Here is a 7,258-nt window from a genome sequence, read left to right as displayed (position 1 = left end):
TGCCAACAAAAACAAAGAAAGAAAGGTTCCTCTCCTCCAATGAAAGAACAGGGAGATTATGTTTGAACTTTATAAAACATAGAGCACAGCTAGAGTGCCGAGTACAGTTCTGGTCACTACATTAATCAACTATAAAGTAAGGATATATGAATCAAGTAATGTAAATGTTAAAATAAATTCATAATTTATCATATAGTTACATTCAATTTTAAGTTAATCAAATCTAGGGGATAACGATAACACTAACGAACAAAGGATTGCAACAGTTGGAAATCTCAATTTCTCAGTCAATTAAATTCTGAGGTGTTTAGATAATAATCATTTCAGTTAATTCTATAAAACAAGGTGACTTCAGCACAATGGAAGAAGCTGATTGGTGAGTAGCTGATAAACATTTATTTATTTTAATATGAAATTGATTCTGGTTCAGTCAGTTAATAATCAGATAAACAAAGGCACAGTAGGACATCCTAGTCCCGTGGAATGCACATCCTGTTCCCTGTGGTGAAAGCAGCATCTTTCTCATAGGCTGGACAATCACACGTGCAGGAAATGTCATCACCTGCAGCAACAGGAAGCAAAGAGGAGTATTTCTCAGGACACGATTCCATGCTTTGTGTGGTATATATCAATGATTTAAACTTTGACATAGGAGGCATGTTTCAGACAGTGACAGTCTTGCGATTGTGAGGAAGAAAGCTGTAACCTTCAGAAAATTCAGCCGAGTGATCAGCTGGTAAGATAGTAACAAACGGATATTAATCTGCAACATTGTGAAGTAATAAATACATTTGGGGCGGACAAACAAGGCAAAGAGAAATAGTATTACTGGTATGAGTGCGAAGTGTAGAGGCACAGAGGGAGATTGAAGTGCAGGCTCACATATCCCTGAAAGTAGGAGAGGTAGATGAGGTGGTTGAAAAGGCACACTGGGCAGCACGGTAGCATAGAGGTCAGCACAATTGCTGCACAGCTCCAGGGTCCCAGGTTCCATTCTGGCTTGGGTCATTGTCTGTGCAGAGTCTGCACCTTCTCCCCGTGTGTGCGTGGGTTTCCTCCCACAGTCCAAAGATGTGCTAAATTGCCCTTAGTGATCAAAAAGGGTAGGAGGGGTTATTGGGTTATTGGGATAGGGTGGAAATGAGGGCTTAAGTGGGTCGGTGCAGACTCGTGGGGCTGAATGGCCTCCTTCTGCACTGTATGTTCTGTGTTCACGACACCGATATTAAGTGAGACACAGCATATAAGAGCAGCGAATATGTCCAGCACGCCGTATGGACGGCCCCAGGACATCACCCAGGACCCTCCCCCGATGCTCCGCCCCCAATTGGCCGACTCCCCGATGGTGTGGGACACGTGTCGATTGTGGGCTGTATTCTCTGTCCGCAGGACCCGTTACGACCAAAAGCCGGCGGCGCCCCCACACCGATCCTCTGCCCGGGGGGGGGGGGGGGGGGGTCAACAGCCACTCAGCATAAAGCCCCCGGCTCTACCTGTGGCTATGCTGCAGAATGGCTGGGTCAATGGCCGTGCATGCGCAGGGCTGTGGCCTGTGACGGCCGCACCGTACAGCATGGTACTGGCCGCGTGCGGACCCGGCTTGGCAAAATCTGCCTGCCTGTAACCCCCCTCGCCACCCCCCTCGCCACCCCCCAGCCCCCCCCCCTCACCACCCCCAGACCATCCCCCCCCCCCTCGCCACCCCCAGACCATCCCCCCAGTCCCAGCCGAAGCCTCCCCTGCCAGCGGAATGGCTCCCCCACCCCCCGACAGTGACAGCGCTGGACACAATCTGCAGCCACCAGACAAGGTCCCTGAAAGTTGTGAGGACACGTGTCCCACACCATCGGGGAGTCGGCCAATTGGGGGCGGAGCATCGGGGGAGGGTCCTGGGTGATGTCCTGGGGCCGTCCATACGGCGTGCGGCATACTCCTCGAGAAAAAACATTTTAAGGGGTGGAGCATCGTTAAAAGGGTGCCTCCTCTGATTCCAGCGTCAAAATGGATTGTCCGGCTGATCACCGAACGCGATTTCGTCGATCGGAGAATCCAGCCTATTATGGGCCAGGGTTTAGAGAACCCCAAGTACATCATGGAGTTCATCTGACCCATAACATTAAATAGATTTTGGTTATGGGGAGCACAAGGGCCCACTCTACAGGTGTGATGCAACAGAGAGCTAAAGTATGTTTAAAACAAAACAATGTTTATTCTATGAATCCAGTTAACATTTTATAAACACACAGTGAACAATTTATCAACTACCAATCCTGACCACCCCACAAAAAGAATACAGTGCTCTATAGATAACCCTGGATAACTTTCCAAACAACATCCATAAGATAAATCCATTTTGAAATAAAGACAACAGGTTTAAATGTTCTACAGAAACAGGTATTACTCTGAAATCATCAATGATCACAAGACATAGGAGCAGAATGAGGCCACTCGGCCCATCGAGTCTGCTTCACTCATGGCTGATATTTTTCTCATCCCCCTCATTCTCATGAAGAAGGAGCTTTTAAAGATCGAGTCAGTGCTGGCAATAATCTCCCACCATTCCTGGGGGTGCCAGAGGACTGGAAAATTGCAAATGTTATGCACTTGTTCAAAAAGGACAGTTCCAGCAATTACAGACCAGTTAGTTTAGAATATCCTGGGAAAGGAGTTCACTAAAATCAGCAACAACTCAGCCTCTTGTGCGGTTTTGGTTTCTGTTTCTCTTCCTGCACAATGTAACCTTAAACTCATGTTTACAATGATCCACTTTGCAAACACAGATCTGTGGCTTCATTAATTTCAGCCCAAAGTGTAACCACAGGAAGAGGAGGCTTTGCAAACATCCCACCCTTAATGATGAGATTCAGTACATCAGTCCAAAAGACTGGCTCTCAGTCCAAAAGACTGGATCTTGTGTTTGTGGTCCCGGGAGTGTTCCCAAAACATTCCCTGGATCCGAGGTTTAGGAAACACTCTGGAAGGTATGGGGAGCTCGGACCTGTCCATGGGAGTAACTGAAGGTATGAGAACTGGTTTAAAAAGGAGAAGAGACCCTAAAATGGGGCAGTCGGGAACAGGACACCAGTTAGTTTCCTCATATCCTGGAGAAGTTACTGTCCCTGCTGTGTATCTGAAAAAACATAAATTCATTTGACACATATCAGAATATCAAACTGCAGCAAGTTGTGGGGTGATTAACATCAGCATGAACATTCTCCAACTGTCAGAATGAACATGGTTCAGTCCTGGATGTGATTAACAGCAGCATTAACAACAGAATCCAATTCCAGTTGTTGCTTGTGAACTCTCTGGTTTCTCAAGAGGTAGGACGAGTGGATGAATGTCTTCCCACAGTCAGAGCAAAGAACCGGCCTCTCCCCAGTGTGAACTCGCTGGTGTGTCAGAAGATTGGATGGATGAATAAATCCCTTCCCACACGTGGAGCAGGTTATCATAGAATTTACAGTGCAGAAGGAGGCCATTCAGCCCATCGAGTCTGCACCGGCTCTTGGAAAGAGCACCCTTACCCAAGGTCGACAACGAAGCCCCGCCGATTACACACCTCTCCCAGGACAATCAGTGTCCTCTCTCCTACATTACTCTGATGGAGTTCAGAGGCTCAGAGGAGGAAAAAAATGAGGACGGTTTTGGACCCGTGGGAAAGACTAGAATGAGGCGACACACTTTAAGAATGAGAGATGGGGAGAACGTGAAAGCTTAAATGAGGATAATGTTTTTGTTTCCGAGGTTCATTAGTCTGTCGAATTCACTTCCCCAGAGAAGTGGAGGCTGGGGTATTGAATTTATTTAAGGCAGAGTTGGATGATAGATTTTTGATAGACAAGGGAGACAAGGATTCTGGGTGCAGGTGGGTGGTGCAGACAGGCAAAGGGAACTGAGACCACAACCATATCAACCCTGATATTATTAAATGGTGGAACTGGCTTGGAGGGCTGAATGGCCTGTTCGTCCTCCTAAGTCCCAGTCCGATGGGTTAAACCCAGCAGCATCTCCACCATCTCCACTTCAGCCCAAATTGCTTCTGCATCCAATGCCCATTCTAACTGAACCCTGCTCATAATTGGTCTGCCCAGACTTTCTGTACCTGCGCATTCCAGTCTTTTTGATTAAGATAGGATGCACTCACATACACAGCTGTTTCTGGGTTGAACTGTGCTCCCTCTTGGGACGGGTGTGTTTTTCCTCTCTCTCTCTGTTCCGCCATGCCCCATATCAGTGTGTCCTTTACCAGCGGTCTGTGCTGCTCGTTTGGTAGCCTTTCTGCTGATGTGGTGGTGGGCGTGTGCTGGCGTGAAATCTGGTGGTTTTGTTTTCTTGTTGATTATTAATTGGTTTCTGTTTCATAACAATAATCTTTATTGTCACAAGTAGGCTTACATTAACTGCAATGAAGTTACTGTGAAAATCCCCGAGTCGCCACCCTTCGGCCCCCATTCTGGTTCACCGAGGGAGAATTCAGAATATCCAGTTTTGGTGTATTGTGGATGTTTTTACTGTATTGCTGATTGTTTTGTATTCAGCTGTGTTCTTTTGTGATATGGAGTTGTTAATAAACTAAAATATCTGTATTGACCCATGCAGGGAATTCTGAGTAGCATGGTCCACCATTTAAATGTAAGAAAAAAGAAAGATGATGTGTCAAAACCATAGAAAAGAAGAACTATATAAAACAACGAACATAATTTGCTTCCATTCCGCATAAGTGTCAGACAAAATTAATATATTAATTGCAATCAAATACTGTGACTTAAATCTTTCAGTTTATCATGTTTCTTTAACTGAATTTCTGAATTCAGATTCATGTGCTCAATCCTTCTGAGTCTCTGAACTCCATCAGACAGAGTAATGTAGGAGAGTGGACACTGATTGCCCTGGGAAACAGCAGCAAGAGGAGCTCAGAGACCAGAAGGGCAAGGGAGCAGTGAGGTCTGTCACCAGACTTGAGGGCTGGAACCCGAGTTGGTCAGTCAAGTGAGTGAATGTCTTTTTTTTATTAGTGTCACAAATAGGCTTACACTGCAATGAACTTACTGTTCGGGTACACTGAGGGAGAATTCATAATGTCCATTTCACCTAATCTGTGGACTGTGGGAGGAAACCGGAGCACCCGGAGGAAACCCACGCAGACATGGGAGAGTGACCCAAGCCAAGATTCGAATCAAGGTCCAACAATTTATATTTTAAGAATGTCTTCCATCAGCTGGGCAGTTGGCTATTTGTCAGTACTTTGATTTCCTGAAGCTCCTGTTTAGAGTTTCAGACAATTCTGTGCCAAGTGAGATGTTTAAAGGATTTTTATCTTCCTCTCTGCATATCGATGTTCATTACGGATACATAAATTGTTCTCCCTGTTTCTGTGTGGATCTGAGCCCCAAAGATGTGCGGGTTGATGGATTGGCCACATTAAAAAGGATACACAAATTCATTTCCCTCTCATTAGATATCAATTTTCCAATATTAGATGGATTGGGCTTCCCACATCGACGCTACGACCAAGAAAGCATAACAGCGCATATACTTCCTCAGGAAACTATGGAAATCCAGCATGTCCACATTGAGTCTTACGATTTTTACAGATGCAGGAAAACATGATGGGAAAACATCCTATCTGGCTGCATCACAGCCTGCTGTGGGAACTGCTCAGCCAAGACCATCAGAAACTACAGAGAGCAATGAACACAACCCAAGTCCATCATGCGCCTTAGGCCCTCAGCGCCTCAGTCCCACTGCTAACCATTACGCCACAGGCCTCCCTCTTACTTGGATTTATGTATGATTTTTATCCCACTCGCCCAATCTTCACATCATAGCAAACAAAAATCACTATTCACTAATTGGGATGGTCAATGGCGCGTGCATTACCCGGCATTCCTGGCGGTGGTGAATGTCCCCTATCGACACCGCAGGACAGCAGTGCGCAGGTGTAATGCCTGGCAGCTGTTGCGGCATGCGCGATGTGATGGCGGCTGGGAAAGAGACGCTTCTTTGTCTCATGGGAAGCGGGTAAGGATGCGGAAATCCGGAGGAAGCGATAGAGCCCACTCTGGAGGGAGAGAGTTTCTAAACACCGCGTGAAGGCCTTAAACCAGGAATACGTACCTGCAGGTCCTGCGTTTGCAGATTCGGTTCTTTTTCCCGATAACAGGCTCAGTTTCACAGCCGCCATCTTGATTCAGATGGAGCGGCGCACATGCGCGTGTGCGGTGACGTCGGTAATGGGCGAGGCTTCGGAGACTCACTCGGCAAGGTCCTTGTGCCCGATGCAGTGAAACAACCCATTCAGACCCAGCATTCATGCCCACGCTGCAGTGTCCCTCAGCTTCATTCATTTATTTGTCTGGCTAAAAGGATGGTCTCTTTCCTAATGTTCACAACTAAAGGGTTGGTTTCCCCAGAATATGGCTCACATTTAAGGGGGCAATAAATTAATATTGAGCAGAGATATATCTAATATCTAGGAGTCGCCCCCTCGAGGCTGCCCCTTACACAAACTAAGAGTCGGCCCCTCGAGCCTGCTCCTTACAGACAAACTAGGAGTCGGCCCCTCGAGCCTGCTCCTTACACACAAACTAGGAGTCGGCCCCTCGAGCCTGCTCCTTACACACAAACTAGGAGTCGGCCCCTCGAGCCTGCTCCTTACACACAAACTAGGAGTCGGCCCCTCGAGCCTGCTCCTTACACACAAACTAGGAGTCGGCCCGTCGAGCCTGCTCCTTATACACAAACTAGGAGTCGGCCCCTCGAGTCTGCTCCTTACACACAAACTAGGAGTCGGCCCCTCGAGCCTGCTCCTTACACACAAACTAGGAGTCAGTCCCTCGAGCCTGCTCCTTACACACAAACTAGGAGTCGGCCCCTCGAGCCTGCTCCTTACACACAAACTAGGAGTCGGCCCCTCGAGCCTGCTCCTTACATACAAACTAGGAGTCGGCCCCTCGAGCCTGCTCCTTACACACAAACTAGGAGTCGGCCCCTCGAGCCTGCCCCTTACACACAAACTAGGAGTCAGTCCCTCGAGCCTGCTCCTTACACACAAACTAGGAGTCGGCCCCTCGAGCCTGCTCCTTACACACAAACTAGGAGTCGGCCCCTCGAGCCTGCTCCTTACACACAAACTAGGAGTCGGCCCCTCGAGCCTGCTCCTTACACACAAACTAGGAGTCGGCCCCTCGAGCCTGCTCCTTACACACAAACTAGGAGTCGGTCCCTCGACCCTGCTCCTGACACACAAACTAGG

At 47.7% G+C, this 7,258-nt stretch overlaps 1 long non-coding RNA gene across 1 annotated transcript; it reads right to left on the bottom strand.

Annotated features, from left to right (window-relative positions):
- Window positions 1-377: 377 nt before the first annotated feature.
- LOC119959777 lies at window positions 378-6,205 on the bottom strand. The gene is made up of 2 exons (XR_005459279.1): window positions 6,121-6,205; window positions 378-562 (listed from the first exon to the last, which is right to left on the bottom strand). It is a non-coding gene; the product is annotated as an uncharacterized LOC119959777 (long non-coding RNA).
- Window positions 6,206-7,258: the final 1,053 nt, after the last annotated feature.

The sequence above is a fragment of the Scyliorhinus canicula genome, unplaced genomic scaffold (assembly GCF_902713615.1).
Source record: "Scyliorhinus canicula unplaced genomic scaffold, sScyCan1.1, whole genome shotgun sequence".
Taxonomy (NCBI): Eukaryota; Metazoa; Chordata; class Chondrichthyes; order Carcharhiniformes; family Scyliorhinidae; genus Scyliorhinus; species Scyliorhinus canicula.
Note: the sequence above shows the minus strand (reverse complement) of the source record. Positions and strands in the feature narration are given on the sequence as shown.